We start from the raw sequence: 16,137 nt of genomic DNA, 5'->3' as shown, positions 1-16,137 counted from the left end.
CGGGCCACCAGACTTCCCCCGCTAGGGGATGGAGCTCCGTGGTGGGAAGACAGTGACTGGTGCACGCAGGGGAGGGGGCCAAGAGCTGCCCAGAGAGGGGGACGCAGGTAGGCCAGACAGGCGGCCACAGAGCCCTCGGGGGAGCTGGCATGAGGCTGGGGCCGTCCCTGAACCTGGCCTGCCCATCCCACCTAAGGACTCCTCGAGACCCTGCCTCCTGCCCTCCCCTGCTTCAGCTCCTCGGCTGGGTTTCTTTTTTTTTTTTTTTTTTTTTTTTAGTTTCTGCTTTATAACAAAGTGAATCAGTCATACATATACATCTGTTCCCACATCCCTTGATACCTGCACCCAAAGCGCCTTAACTCGGAAAGGAAGTGCAGGCGTGCTTACGGTGAGGTGCACCCGAATCCACGCTCCGCCCAAGACGTCACCTTCCTGCTTCACAGCACTGCCCAAACCAGCGTCCGGTCCCAACAGAAGCAGCGGCCCCGGGGGAGCCCCACGGCCCGTCCTTCAGGTGCCTGCCGTGCCCTCCCAAGCCCTGCCACTGCCCTGGTCTGCCCAGGTCAGGAAAGAGGCAGCTCCCTCTGTCTCCTGTCCCCGTGCAGCCCCACCCCGAGTGGGGCCGGGGCAAGCAGTTCCCAGTGGACGGCACCCCGCCACCGACGTCAGCCCATTTTATGGATGAGAAAATCATGGCTCCAAGAGCTGATGGCCTAGCCTTGTGGTCACGGCCTGGCAGATGCTGGCAGAGCAGGAACTCCGGCTCTGAATCCTGGGCTCTTTTCACTCCCCAAGGACGTGTTGCATAAAGGCCCAGTGACCGATTTCTAAAGGCCCAGGGGTGCCTCCCGGGTGGGCCGGCGGCCTCCTGCCAAGGCCAGGACAAAGTCCCCGCTTTCTCCCCTGGCCCCGGACCTTCCTGGGCGGGGCAGCAGGCACACAGAGCCTTTCCTACTGTGACAGGTGGGCGAGTGCACCCCGGTGGGGCTTCAGGAGTGGGCAGCGCGGCCCAGGGTTCCGTCCACAGCCCCAGAAACTCCTCTGTGCTCCCTGCCCAGGGGTCAGAGTAGGGGGGCTCCAAGGCTGCAGTGGGCCCAGGGGCCCCTCCCTTCCTAATTACTACCGTGTCACCGGCTGAGCTTGTTACCCCTGCCATTTCACAGAGGGGGAAACTGGTTTCAGAGAGGTTGGGATTTTGGGCCCCAGGTCGCACAACTATTAATCGGCGACGGCTGTGCTTGAGTCAAGTAGGCTGATTCTCAATCCTGGCCCGAGTCCCTCCTCTCACCAGTTCAGCTTAGCTTCTAGCAAACCCACTGCGGGGGAGGAGAGGGCGGGAGTCTGGAAGCCCAGGCCCTGCTTGCAGGGTCCCCGTGGTCACTCACTGACTCCCCAGGTGTGTGTCTCAGGCCAGGGAGCCAGCACCTGAGAGGAGGTCTGCCGCCTTCTTACTCATGTAGCTGAGATCTTCCAAGCACCCGGCTGGCAGTCAAGGTGAGTCAGACCTGCTCCTGCCCTGGAGGCCCCAGGATGTGTGATGAGGGATGACACAGGTAGGCCTTCCTCACCTGGAGCTGCATGTCTCTTAGGGGTTGAGTCTTGCAAACTTGGGGCAGGGAGAGGGGCTCCTACCCACACATCTCAGCTCCCCCATCTGGCCATGCGCCCCGGCTCTACCAGGGCAGGGTGGGGAGGGCACAGAGGTCACTGGCTGCCTGTCTTCTCCCCCAGAACAGCTAACAACCAGCGACCAGTGGAACTCATTAGTCTGTGATCCCCACCATCTGCTCATACACACCATCCTCCCTCCCGCCTTTCCATCCATCCAGCCAGCCAGCCAGCCACCCATCTTCCCACCTGCCTATCTGTCCATCCATCCATCCATCCAAACATCCAATCATTGAACCATCCATCGATCCATCGATCCATCGATGGATCGATCCATCGATCCATCCGTCCGTCCGTCCAAACTCTCTTCCTTCCCTCCTCCGTGAATCTCTCTTGTCAGCAGAGCAGCCTGATTTCCCTTCCCCACTTCCTTCCTATTTGCCCAATAATCAGATACATCAGAGGTGACATCCAAATGGCTGAACAGCTGGTCCAGAACAGACACCCACAAATCCGAGTGCACTGCCGGCGTGCACCCGTGGATACCCCCTCTGTGTCCTGAGACCCCAGACCAGGCGCGGGCCCCCAAAGGCCTCCCTCTGACCCACTTGGACAGCGAGGTGGCCCCTCTCCTTCGGCAAGGCCCCAGGGTGTACACGCAGCCCCTCAGCCTTCCCAATGCCCACCCCTGGCTGCTGTCTATGATCTCATTTGGGGTCAAGGACGGGGGAGATGCTGCTTCGTTCATTTCAGAGCTAAATCCATGGCCCCTCTCGCCAGAGGCTCCACACTGCATTTAGAACACAGTCCGGCCTCTGTCTCCTTGTCCCTGTTTTCCAGGCCATCAGGACCCCTGCCCGCTCCTCCCACCTCATTCCCTGCCTGGCTCTGTCACCCACTTGCCCCAGACACACTGGCCCCCGTTATGTTCCTTGAACATGCTAGGCCCGTGCCCACTGGCGCCTCTGCTCTGACGTCCCCCCGCCCCCGAATGCCCTCGCCCACATCTCTGTCCGTCCGTCCGTGGGGCTGGGTCCTTCTCAAATTCCACGCTCCGCTCAAATGCCACTTCCCAGAAAGTTGCCACCCCTCGGTCTCACACACAATGCCACATCCCCGTGGAACAGCCCAAGCTGCTGGACTGTTGCTCCTGCATTCCTTCTTCTGTGTCAACTTTCTTCCACCCCAGGATGCAAGTTCCAGGAAAGGGGACAGCACCGTCCCTCCCGTTCGCTGCATCTCCCCAGGGCCGGGAGCAGGGGCTTGCAGCGGGCGTGAGCACCACTCCGCTCCAGGGCTCGGGGACCCCAGAGCCTGAGGTGAATGAAGGCAGCCAACGCCCCTGGGCTCCGTCCCTCCTTCTCTGCGGGTTCGGGGAGGGACCTCTGGCCAGCGTCAGCTTGGGGGTCGATCTTCACGGTAACCCTGGTGAGGTTCCTGTGCCAGGCCTCCTGCCATGCCTGGTGCAGCCGAGGACTGAGGCCCTGCCCTCCAGGCACTGGCAGGAGGCAGAAGGAATCCGGCACCTGGCGGGTCTGCGGACCCTTGGAGGCTCCAAGCTGGGAGGACCGCCCACCGATGCTGGGCTGACCATGCCCTGGCTGCTGCTCCGCACGTCACAGGGAAAGCTGAAGGCTCGTAGCCCAGGGAGCACAGACCCGTGAGGATGGGAGCCAGTCCATGAGGATGGAGGGAGGATGGAGGGAGGGAAAGAAGGACAGGTGGATGAGGAAACAGACCCCCAGGCTGAGCCAGCAACCAGGGACCACACCCACGGTGGGCAGCTCTCTCCCTCTGTCCCGGCCTGGGCTCCAGCTGCCCAAGGGCTCAGGGCACGCTCTCACTGGGCCCATCCCTGGGCCCTTGGAGCCTGGATTCTGCCCGCCTGAGCCATCTCGGGCCAGCATGTGCCTTGCCCTCACTGGCCTCCCCAACCTCTGATGGCTGGCCTGTGCCTCGACAACAGTAACACCCCTCCGTTACCCTTGGTTACTGGGGTGATGCTTGTCTGGACACAGCTCGCCCTCGGCCTACAGTGGCCCAAATTCTTCCCCCGCTGCCATAAATGAGGCTGATTTGACATTCGGCTGTGGCTTCACCTGGTCTGTATTATCATGAAGTCCAGGTGTCTGAGGGGACACTGCAGGGCCTGGAGGAAGGAGCCCAAGGGCACCCCGACACGGTGAGACGGCCCCCGACACAGCACGTGAGGGGGCCTGAGCGTGAGGGGCCCTGACATCCCTGTGCGGGAGCCTCAGGTGTTTCAGCAAGAGGGGGCCCCAGCCCAGAGGCCCCCGGGCCCCCTAAGGGGAGCTCATAGTGGAATGAGGAGGGGCGGCGGCTCGGGAGAAGGTCGCTGGGTGTCTGTGGCCTGGGGCTGCCCAGCCCTGGCCGAGCCTTGGGGGAGGGCTTTGCAGGCCTGGAGCTCAGCAGGGAAGCCGCTGCAGCCCCTGCTCAGACCCAAGACCAAGCCAGCCTCGGGGCTTGCGAAGGTGTGGCAGCGTTTCCCACGCTGACCTGCAGAGTTGAGGGCACAGGTGTGGCCAGCTTCCTGTAGGCCCTGGCAGTGGTGGCACCTCTGGGGTACGGTGGGCTGTGGTTTGCTGCCGGAGCCCTCGCGGCCCACCCAGCAAGCAGGAATCCCAGCCCTGGAGGCACACGTGCCCCTGGGGACAAGCCCCCTGCCGCTGGGACCACCAGGTTTGTCCGTCTGAGCGAGCGGCCGGGGAGCACTCCTCCCCATCGAGGCAGGCGGCCAGGCGGGCCCAGCCCTTGGCCTGCGAAGCTCCCGGTGAGGCAGGGCTGGCCTCCGACCCCTCCTCCTCCCAGCTGGTCCCCGCAGCGGGAAGGAGCCCTGACGCTGGCTCACCCTGTGTGGCTGCCCTCCTCGGCCGCTGCTCTGTACAAAGTCAGACCCCGAAGGGCCTTTCGGGAAGGCGGGGGGCAGGCACCAAACCTTTGGGAAAGGAAACACTTAGAACTTGGGCCTGGGCTGGAGACTCACTGCCCGACGCCAGGCATGGCTCTGAGCGGAGATGGCGGTCCCAGAGCCCTCGCGGGGGCAGCACGTCTGCCCGTCTTGGGGCCCGAGGCACACACCCCTCGTGTCTTAGTTCGGTCCATGCGGTAACTCCCTGCCGGGCTGGGCTTCAGCTGTGGGGCACATCCCAGCTGATTCCTCGACTGCCTGAACCCCTGGGTACCCACTCAGGCCGGGCACCCGTAGGGCCAATGCAGCATTTCCAGAATGAATTGGCTCACGTTGGCAAAGGGGGCTTGAGAAGGGCCAGGGCTGTCGCGGGTCAGGGAGTAGCCCTGGGGGCCCAGAGCAAGTAGGGCAGGGGCCCCTCCTGCAGCCCTGCTCTGGGCAAGGTGGTGGCTGTCCAGGCATCCAGGGGCGGACCCGCCTCCCCGGTGTCCTCTGAGTCCCAGCAGCCTCCTTGCGGCCTGCTCCAGACTCCTATGCCCCGCCTGCACCCCGAGGATGCAGAATGCCCGGGCTGATGGGCACCACGGGGGCCTCAAGTGAAACATCACTGCCAGTAGCCGTCAGGGTCCTGCAGCCACAGCCGGGACGTATCCACGGGTGGTGTCTGGGTGCATCCCTGCCTGGCAGCAGGGGGCTGGACAAGCTGACCTTCAAGTTCTACCCTGGCTCAGGAGCCTTCCTGTCAACCGCAGGCGCCTCCTGGTCCCCTTCCTTAGGGCTCCCCACTTCCTCCTGCCCCGTTGCCACTGCCGGGCCACCTGGGAGATGAGGGGGACAGATAGGGGAGCACAAGACGGGAGGCAGCTCTGACTTCCGGCTTGGCCGCCCTCACCCTGCACGGCCTGAGCAGGCTCCTCGGCTTCCGTTTCCCTTCTGGGGCATGAAGGCCCCCCAGCGTCGGGGGCAGCCACGTGGAGCTGGCCCAGAGTAGACGGGGTATAGGTCAGGCTCGGCCCTGCCCGGGCCAGCCCCGTGTCCCTGAGTTCCAGCACTTGCTCGGGCACCTGGTAGGTGACAAGCTCTCTGTCCCTGAACAAGGCCGCCTGGCCAACATCAAGGCCTGGAGAGCTGCACAGAGCCCACCCTGCCCCACCTGGGTGCCTGCACCCTGCCCCTCCCCTCCCCCACTGGAAGCTGCCTTCCAAGCGGTTATTTGCCTCTAAACGCTGTCCCCTCCGCCCACGACCAGAGGCCCACCTTCGGGCCAGAACAGTGTGATCTTTGTAAAGAAAGGTCATTGGTGCCTTATCGGGCAGCACAGACAGGATGCCCAGCCCGCTTATCTGGGGCCAGAATCCGCTGAGCGCTTGCAGCTCTCGGTGGGAAGGGCTGAGGCTCTGAGAAGGGATCCAACAGAATCCCGGACTCACTTCACATCCCACCTGCAGGCGCGGAGGCGGGGGGGACAATTCTGAGCCTGGGAAAAGGTCCAGTCCTGCCTGTAATGGCTGTGTGGCCTCAGCTGGCCATGCTCGTCTCTGAGCCCCTATTTGTAAAGGGGGGGTTCCTCTGAATGAGGGTGGCAAGGTCCCCTGCAGAGGCCGAGACGGTGAACGCAGTGTGAGTTCCTGGCTGCCTGGTTAGCTTTCTCACCAGTGGCTGAGTGTCACAACTGGCCCAGCTGTGCTAGAGGGTAGGAGGGCAAGGGTTCCTGGGCAGGGGAGATGCGGCTCGGGCCACGGGGGGCTCTCTGTTAATTGGTGGGTGCAGGAGAAGCACTTGCAGCCCGGCCACCACCAATGTGCCTGCACTCACAGCGCACTCACTTCTGCTTGAACAAAACGGATTGTAAAAGGCGAGGGGAAAAATGCTCTGAAATCACAGATAAGCTCAGGGATGAAGCAATGTGAACCCACCTGCTTGGCTCTCTGTCTGCACACCCAATGGAGAGGTCAGCAGAGCCCAGGGAAGGACAGCAGCCATCAGTTAAAGTACAGTAGCCATCAGTTAAAGGACAGCAACCATAACGTCAACACCACACATTTGCATTCCAGAAACTTGCTAAGGTCCCAAGGCTAGTGACCATGAAGTCCCTGCCAAGAGGACCCTCATGAGGGTCCAGAAACATGTCCTAGCTACTGTCCCCCCGCTGGACCTAGCATCTGGGGCTCAAACTGGGCAGCCTGAGCAGCCCCCATGGGAGCAGCAGCCCCTTCAGCGCACCGTGGCATGTGGGCGCATCCCTGACGGGTCCAGACCGGTGTTCAGAACTACGGACCTGTGCTGATGGACCCCTGACGCGTCCCAGGCCCTTTCATATGTATTATTCCGCCTGATGGGATTCTTATGATATCGGAGAGGTGAGGATAGCAGAATTTTAAAGATGCAGATCTCATTGTAAAGAGGCCCCAAGAGCAGAAAAGACCAGCCTGAGGTCCAGTGGGTTGAACCGTGCCCGGGTCCCCGCGAGGTGGCACAGCTTTACGCCCCCAGTCCCCATGCACCTTGAAGATGGCTGAGGGCAGGGGCAGCAAGGAAGTGGGGCACAGGATCCTGGGGGAGGTGGTGGGAGCCGGGTCTCCCCCAGAGAGACAGTTCCCAGACAGGCCACCTCGGAGTGCCTGAGCCCTGCGGAGAGGGGCAGGAAGTGGCCTGCCCTGCTCAAGGCCTTGCCTGGGTGTTCTCAGCTGACTCAGCCAGATCACATGGCCGTGGGTAGGGTCGGGCCCTGGCACCCGCCCACCTGGCTTCCTGACCGACATGGGGCCAACTGGCACACTCAGTACCACGATCGGCTGGCCTGGGCCCCGCCCACTTGCCACTTCCTCTGCAGCAGGCCCCTCCCGCCCAGTTCTAGGAAGCCCGAGCCACTGTGGCCTGATCGGATGTGGTCCCCGCTGCAGGCCTGACCCCACCCTGTCCTACCCAGACCCTGCCCGCCCACCTGTCCCAATGAGAGTTTGAGTTTCTGATGCAAACTGCATCCTGGTCACAGTGCTCTGGGACGGGGAGGGGGCGGGGAGAGGGCGGGTGCTGTGCAACCAGGCGGGAGTGCAGGGCAGTGGGGAGAACGACGTGGAGGGGGACGCAGGAGCCCCCCAGGAGATGGGCCTGATGAGGATCAAGGGTCGGGGCTGCCCACCCTCAGGTCCAGCATCTGAACCAGGCAGCTGGATCTGGGCCCCGGAGCGACCTCACGCCCGAGTCACTGCCCGTGCTGTGGGGCTGGCTGCTGACGTGAAGTCCTCTGCACACTGGGGGGCTCTCTCGGGGGTGCTGATGTCTCCCGGACATCCCCCGTGGCCTGGCTCTCCCAGCGGGGTTTCTGCCCTGAGTGCCCCCTCCCCCAGGAGACACCCCACAGGCCGCTGCCTGCCTGGGTGGTGGCGGCTGACAGATGGCAGTTAGGCGGCTGCCCTGGGGGGCACTCAGCCACAGATGGGCACCTGCCATCTGGACCCCACGGTTGCCCATCTTCCCTCATTGCAGGGTCGAGCCTGGGCGGGAAATTCCAATAAGAAAAGGAGAACAAAGTGGGCCAGGGGCTGCTGTGGCCCAAACTCCCTCCCAGCAGGCAGGGAGGGGTGTGGAGGGGGTTGGGAGAAGAGGGGAAGTGGTGGGGCATCGCCGACCCTGAGGGGATCCTGGGGGCTCAAGTGAGCCTGCACTCCCCTCCCGACCCCTCCAGCCTCAGCCTCTCCCCCTGCCCTCCCTGCTCCCCCCATGGGACCTTCCGCAGCTGCTCCTGCCCTGGTGGCCCTGGGTGGGCGCTGAGCAGGCCTGAAAACTAGGTAGGTAAGAGCGGCGGCCCCTGGAGGCGCAGTCGTCCAGTTAACAGAAGGAGCCGAGGCCAGGAGGGCTGCCAGCGGATGGGTGGGGCCAAGCCTGCTGGGGGTCCCTGGAGGGGGGCACTGGCCCTCAGTGGTGCAGGGCGGGAATGGGCACAGCCAGGGGTCTACCTCAGGGCATCTCTGTCAAGGATCTCCCTCCGCAGGGGAGAATCTGGTCCAAGCTCCCTGAGCAGCAGCCCCCATCTTGGACTGTATTAACAGAGAGTGAGGCCCCAGAAAAAGGGAGGGGATGATTCCAGTGGGCCCTCCTTGGTCAGACTGCTGGGTTCTGCCCTGTGCGTCTCAGCAAGGGGTGGCCCAGAGGAATGCTCTGTGAAGGGCCAGGGTGGTGCCGCCTGGGAGTGGTGCCACCTGGGAAGGGCACACATGGCCCAGCTCTCCTCTGTGTCCCTCGGGTGATTGATGGTGTGAGCTCCAGGCAGGGCCGGGCTCACGTGGGGCTCAGACAACCGCCATCTGGGGAAGGGGAGGTGTGGCGCTCACAGCCCAGGAAAAGGCAGAGCGTGTGCTGAGACGGGTGGGCTCCGGACAGCACCTAGAAGCTCCCTAAGAGACTCAGCAATGTGGCCCCCCAACTGGGGTGGGGGACCCCCGCTCCCGAAAAGGCTCATGTCTCCCACAGAGGTCATGGTGGTGGGATCCAGAGGTGTGGGTGCAGCAAAGTCTTCCTCTTCCCCAGCCCCTGCCCGTGCCCCAGCCCTGCAGCGTCCCTGGAATTGGGTCGGGCACCCCTCATCCAGCACCTTGGCCACACCTGAGCAGGCATCACTGTAGCTCCTGCAGGGAGGTGGCTGCCCCGTCTGCTGGCTGAGAACACTGAAGCACGGCGCGGCAGGGTGCCCCCAAACCTGCTCAGGATCCCACACGAACACCAGGAACTCAGCCTCATCGGGGGGGATGCAGCCTCCGTCTCCTCCCTCCTACCCCAGCCCGGCTGACCCGGGCCGGTTCTGAGTGCGGAGAAACCTTGCCTCTCGCCAAGAAGAGGCACCCTCACTCACGTGCCACCTTCACAGGCTCGCTGGTGGGTCAGCTTAAATGCCAGCCAGCCTGGCCCCTGGCCGTTCGGTGCTGGGTCTGGGGCGCACGCTGGCTCGCTCAGGGGAGATGAGGGCCTGATCTCGCAGGACCCACTCTCAACAGCCCATGGCACTGTGTTCTTGGGTGCATGAGGTCCACGGAAATCCAATGCCCGGTTTTCCCACAAGTCGCGCAAAGTATACCCCAGCTGGACAGTGCCCAAGGCTGGTTCTGGGACATAAACGGAGCATAATCCCCGCACGGTGTCCACCAGCTCGGCCTGGCCTCGGGGCCCTCCCCAACCAGAGAGAGGGGCACCGAGGACCCAGCAAGCCTGGACCCCCGGGGACGGGCAATGTCTCCCCACCCACCATGCTATATGGCATCGAGCCGGAGACTGGGGGCCTGGCTGGGGCGTCCCGGCTCCCTGATCCCCCAGGCTTGTGGCAGCCCAGGGTTGGCATCGAGCCAGAGACTGGGGGCCTGGCTGGGGCATCCTGGCTCCCTGATACCCCAGGCTTGCGGCAGCCCAGGGTTGGCTATGGGCACCTCGTTTCTGAGACCACGAGGTCAACAAGAAGGGCACCTGGTTAATTTTATGCATCCACTTGACTGGGCCACATGGGGGCTGACATTTGGTCAAACACGATACTGGGTGTGTCTGGGAAGGTGTTTCTGGATGAGACTGACATCTAAATCAGTCGACTCAGTAAAGCAGATGGTCCTCCTCAGTGTGGGCGGGCCTTGTCCAATCAGTTGAAGGCTTAAATAGCACAGAAGGCTAAGCCTCCCCGACTAAGAGGGAATTTCTCCTGCCTGATGCCTTCGGACTGGGGTGTTGGATTTTTTCGGTCTTCAGACCTGAACTGAAGCATCCACTCGTCTCCACGGTCTCGAGCCCGCTGGCTTTTGGAGTGGAACTAAACTATCAGTGCCCCTGGGTCTCCAGCTTGCCAACCACCCGTGGATCTTCAGACTGCTCAGCCTCCGTGATGGTACGAGCCAATTCCTTATCATAAGTCTCTCCCTCTCTCTCTCTCTATCTCTCTCTCTCTCTCTCTCTATATATATATATATATATACATGTTTATTACGTATAGCTTATACGTCTACAGGTACACACACCAGAGAACCCTGAGCGACACAGCCCGACGTCAGGCTGCCCTCTCCTCCTGCTATGATCACTGACACACGGCACAGGGGCCCGTGATAAGAGCACAGGTGTAGCCGGCGGTGGAGCAGCACCACGGGGCGGGGAGACCAGCCACGCATCTGCTCAGGGACTCGGTTTCCTCGTCTGTGACAGGCTGACGGCAGCAGCCCTCGTAGGGTTATTGTGGAGTCAAGGCTCGCAGAGGGTTTAGAAGAGCAGCACCGACAAACATGAACTACTACCATTTGCAGCACCGAGCCCTGAAGAGATAAGCCTGACCTCAGGAGCGCAGCGATGGCCGGGGCCGGGGAAGGCTTGGCGCGGGGCCGGCCACAGACAGCGCAGTCCCCTTTCCGGGGAGCCGTCCATGAGGAAACCAAAGCCCTCTGGGGGACTGAGGCTGAGAGGTGGGCTCCCGACAGAGCTGGGAAGACCAGTGTGACTGCGAACACCGCCACGGGGCCACGGAACAGAAATGTGAGAGGCGTGCACGCGTGGGCCCGTGGCCGGCTCCTCAGCTGGTTTGCTTGACGGCCCTGGGGATCCGGGCGGGCAGACGCCGTGCAGTAATTATCCTCCAGTTTTGTCCCAAACCAGCCTCGGCCACGCTGCAGGCGGAAACACTTTGCACAACGTGTGGGAAAACTGAGCATGTGATCTCAGGGAAGCGGATCCGCCTCCCTGCTTCCCACGCTCCGGAGGACGTGCAGCCCGGCACGCGGCTGCCACCCCTTTATTTGGTGTCGACGTTGTAGCCCCCGGAGGGCTGAGACAGAGAAGCATGATCACACTCTGGGTTAAAATAACTGAACTTATGCCAAGAACCAACTATTTACAATACACACTATAACTCACAGAGAGAAAACAAACTTATGGTTACCAAAGGGGAAAGGGGGTGGGGAGGGATAAATTAGGAGTTTGGGATTAACAGATACACACTACTATATATAAAACAGATAACCAACAAGGACCTAATGAATAGCACAGGAAACTCTACTCAATATCTTGCAATAACCTATAGCACAAAAGAGTCTGAAAAAGAATATATATGTGTATAACTGAATCACTTTGCTGTACACCGGAAACTAACACAACATTGTAAATCAACTATACTTCAATTTTTAAAAAAAGTCTGAAATTAAAAAAAAAACAAACAACACTTACTATAGAAGCCACGCCACCTGGCTTAACATACAATTCTATTGCTTCCCCTTTAATGCCCAACTGGCTTCGGACTCCACAAAGCCCCTCCCTGGCCTCGTCTGGGTGGAGGGTGAAACCTCCTTTCCTAACTGTCGCCCCCGAATCTCTCCTCTGAAGGAAACGAGCTCCAGACCCAGGGCCGGGGACCCCTCTCTGCCCCAGATGCAGCCGAGCATCCTTGGGCCGCTCCCTCTGCTCCTCGAGGCTGGAGGGGGAAACAGAGCCTCACTGGGAATGACCTGTCTCTCGGGACCCTTAAGAGCCTCGGTCCCATTCCTGTGCGCCCAGCCTGCTCGCTTAGGGGAAACTGCTTCCCCTTGAGCCTTCAGACGAGTAGGTTCCCCGCCCACGGGGGACTCACTGAGTGGGAGGACACCGCCCCTGGCATGACTGCTCCTGGAGAGGATGGGACGTGGCTCTCAGGACCCAAGTACCAGAGGACGAAGACCCCGGGCTTCCTGCTCACCTGGGAATGGCTGGCACCCGGCTTCCTCCAGGAGAATCTGCACTGGGGGAGGACATGGACCCCCGACACCCTCCCACCCAGCACTGGGCCAGTGGGGTTTCCAGTAGGGCTGGAGCTCATTCTTACATAGCCCTGGGGTGCAGGGCTCACCGAGGTTTCCAGGAGTCGGGTTTTGGGGGGTTTCGTCACAACGTGAGTGCATGGAGAGCGCAGGAGGGGGCCCGGCTTCTCTGAGGTCCAGGGCGAATCCTTGCATAAACTGAAAACTCCCTCTTGCTGGACGGTCCCAGTCCTCACACAGCGGCCGCTCCCCCCAGGGCGCACGCCCCCCTGCATCGCATCCTGCAGGGCACTAAAGGAGTCAGCAGGTGGGCGGCAGGCACCATGCCCCTCCTCCCCTCCTGCCGGCCTCCCACCCTGTCCAGGGGCTGGGAGGATCCTAGGTCTTGGAAGCAAAAAAGACCGCAAGCGTTGCAGTGCTGTTTTCCTGCCTTCTCTGCATTTTACAGATGCAGTAACTGAGGCCCCAAGGGCGAGCTGACTCACCCAGGGACATGTGGCCGGGTGGCACCGCCCCTTCTACTCCCAGCTCACCTGGGGCAGGCGTGCTTGCCCCCCGACCCCCCGCCCGGTGTCAGCCCCAGGGGAAGGGCTGCCCACATCTGCTGGGACTGCCCTGAGAGCCAGAACAGGAACTCCAGAGAGAGAACGTTTATTGGGCTGCAGGTCCGTACAGCAGGGAAGCCCACTGCCTCCTTGCCATGTCCCCAGCTTTCCGGGCCCCGCCGCCTGCAAGAGCCCAGGACCCCTCTGGGTGGATGGGCCGCCTTCTCTCCCCCACGTCCCGTGCTCCTCCAGCCACTTCCCCTGCAGCCCGATCCGTGAGCACCTACTGCGTGCTGTTCCGCCGCCCTGGCCCTCCTGCAGCCCAGCCCGCAGGTTTTAACTCGGGGAGGGGCTGTCTGCACTTCTGGCTGGAGCTCACGGGGTCTTCCTGCATGGCTCCTGGCGCCCCTTCAGCCTCCAGCTCAAGGCCTTGTTCAGCACTGACCCGCTGGGCGGGCAGCTGCTGGGGCGGGAATGGAAGCCCTGCCTTCCAGGCCCTTCTGGGATAACCAGTAGAGGCAGCCCCCCACCCAGTGACCCCCAAGTCAGGCTGTGGGCGCCCGGTCACAGCCTCCCCCTGCCACTCCCTGGTGGTTTCTGGGGAAACCCGCTCTGTCAGCTGTCATGCGCCTGGCGGAGAAAGTGGCCCTGCCAGTCAGGCAGGACCAAGCTGGCACTGGGCCAAGGGCCCCCTCCTTGTCCTGCCACGGTAGGGACAGTCCAGGAAGGTGACCTGTCATCTCAGGGATGTGGTCACCAAGCTTGCGGACCCCCAGCCCTGCCTCCAGACCCTTTTGCTCACTGGACCATCCAGCCCACTGTCAGGGCCCAAGCAAACCCCACTTGAGGGCGTCTGGCTTCCTGGTGCCAAAGTGTCAGTGTGACATCGGCCTGAACCACGAGACATTGTTGGGGGCGGGGGGGGACATGGCAAGGGCTCACAAAGAGACCAAAAGAGAAACAAGCAAGAAATGAAAACCTATATCCACAAGCAGCGTGCACACACATGTCCAAAAAGCAGAAGCAGCCCAGACTTCCATCAGCTGATCAACGGCTAACCAAACTGTGGTCCATCCATACCACGGAATATTATTCAACACGAAAAGGAATTCATGCTGAATTCATTAACAGGAAACATCTAGAAGGCGGAAGTGATGATGGACGCTGTTTCTTTAAAAAAAAAAAGTCAAAATTTCAGAACTTATCACATTTCCATTAATCATAATCACAGTGGCCAGCGGCCCTGCCAGCCCCCAGCTAATCTTGAGCTCCGTGGAGTGGACCCACGGCCCTCTCACCAGGTGTGTAGTCAGCACGCCTGACCCGTTCTCCACAGACACTGAAGCAGCGGCTGCTCAGCCCAAGTCCCGCCACCGTGCCTTGTCCAGTGGAGACGCTGAGGTTTGGAGAAGGGTCCAGAGACCCCCGACGACCCCCGAGGTCAGGGCTCCCTGAGGCCACTGGGGCTGAGAAATGGTCCTGTGGGAGAGGTGAGAAGGCAGGGCTTATCCTCCAAGTTCTGAGACCTAAATCTGGGTCTGTCCCCTGACACATTGGTCACGCCATGAAATGACAAGTTCTAAAGCGTGAAGCTGCACCGGGCGCCTCGTGAGCAGAAAGTGACAGCTAAAAATAAGACCGAGAGTGACGGGGGACACAGCGACCGCTCGGAGGCCGGCTCCCGTGTCCCTCTGGGTCAGGATGAGCTTTACAGATACCTGTCCAGACAGGCTGCTGCCCTTTCGTCTATGCCTGCCTTCGGGGACGCCCCAGGGAACCCGGCCTGCCAGTCGGCGCTCCCTCCGGGCCCCATCATTCGCCCTAAAACACCTTCCCTTGGTTTCGAGAGACAGCCCCATCCCAGCCCCCGTGGGCGGCGCCCTCCCTGGTCCCATGAGAGGTCAGGCTCCTGGATTATGTGATGTGTGGGAGGGGCCCACGTGCTGAGACCACAGGGCCACCCCCTCCAGGCTGTCCTCTCTGACTGGGGAGGAGGTTTGACATCCCCGCTCTGCCCCCCAGCCGGTGAAGGCCAGTCCAAGGAGACAGAGGGACTGGTGGCTTTACCCATCAGGGCCTGACCCAGAAGGGCCTTCTTCCTTCTGGAGGTTAGAGGTCACAGCAGCCAGTGTCCCCTGTCACCTGCTGACTGTAGAGGTGGCCGGTGACAGTGGCAGCTTCACTGGGTCCTGAGGCTTTTTGGAGAGAATTAACAGGTTTCCACAGAGAGGGGCTGTATCAGTGTCCTGGGGCGGCCGGAACAGAGGACCACACGCTGGGCAGTCTATAAACAACAGAAATGGACTCTCTCCCAGTTCTGGAGGTCAGAGTCTGAAATCAAGGTGTCGGCAGGGCCACACCCTCAGAGGCTCCCTCCTGCCTCCTCCAGCTTCTGGGGGCCCCAAGAACTCTGTGACTTACAGAAACATCCCTCAGTCTCTGCCTCTGTCTTCCCGTGGCCTCCTCTGCGTGTCCACGTCTCAAACCTCCCTCTCCTTCCCTTTCTCCTAAATCACTGGATTTAAGGTCCACGAGATAATCCAGGATGACCTTGGTCAAGACCTTTCCCTTAACTACCCCTGCAAATTCCTAAATCCAAGTAAGGATGCATTCACGGCTTTTGGGGTTAGGACTTCAACATATCTTTTGGGGGTCACCATTCAACTCACTGCAGGGAGTTTCAGGGGCACCCAGCCCAGCAGAGACCTGGGGTGGGGATGAGGCGTATCAGCACCTTGCAGCCACCCACGGGAAGGTACGCAGTGCTCCCCTTGGCCTGCAGGAGTCCCAGTGGCCCTCGTCCCCTTGTCCCCTCCGCTTGCACCTGTCCCTCCCACTCACCTGGGTCAGGTCGACACCCATCAGCTCCTCCCACTGTCCCATCACCCTCAGCAGAGCCACCTTTTACCCTGTCACCCCCTTGACTAACCTCCTAGGGCTCCATCTCCGGCTGAAGCCTCAGACCCTCCAGCCCCCGCTCCTCCACCATGGAGCCCCCAGCGAGCTCCTGGGAGGTGGCAGCTCTCCTGCCATGCAGGAGGCCCTGGTACCAGGTCTCAAATGCCAGGCAGCTTCACGCATCCCTGCCTTTGGTCTCCCGGGTCCCTGGGCCAGCGGTGCCTCCCCGCTGCCCGACACCCCCCTCCAGACCTGGCACCGGCCCCAGCACTCAGCTTGGTGTCACCCCCGACCCTGAGCCTTCCAGCAAGCTGGTCCTGCCCCCAGCTGCTGCTTCCTTTTTTCTATTTTTTTTTTTTTTTAGTATTTATTTATTTCGCTGCGCCGGGTCTTAGTTACG

At 61.4% G+C, this 16,137-nt stretch overlaps 1 protein-coding gene across 2 annotated transcripts in view; it reads right to left on the bottom strand.

The window, feature by feature from the left end:
• Positions 1 to 16,137, bottom strand: part of OSBPL5 (oxysterol binding protein like 5) — a 68,218-nt gene that overhangs the window by 30,882 nt on the left and 21,199 nt on the right. The window lies entirely within an intron of this gene.

The sequence above is a fragment of the Mesoplodon bidens genome, assembly GCF_964165515.1.
Source record: "Mesoplodon bidens genome assembly, chromosome: 7".
Lineage (NCBI taxonomy): Eukaryota > Metazoa > Chordata > Mammalia > Artiodactyla > Ziphiidae > Mesoplodon > Mesoplodon bidens.
Note: the sequence above shows the minus strand (reverse complement) of the source record. Positions and strands in the feature narration are given on the sequence as shown.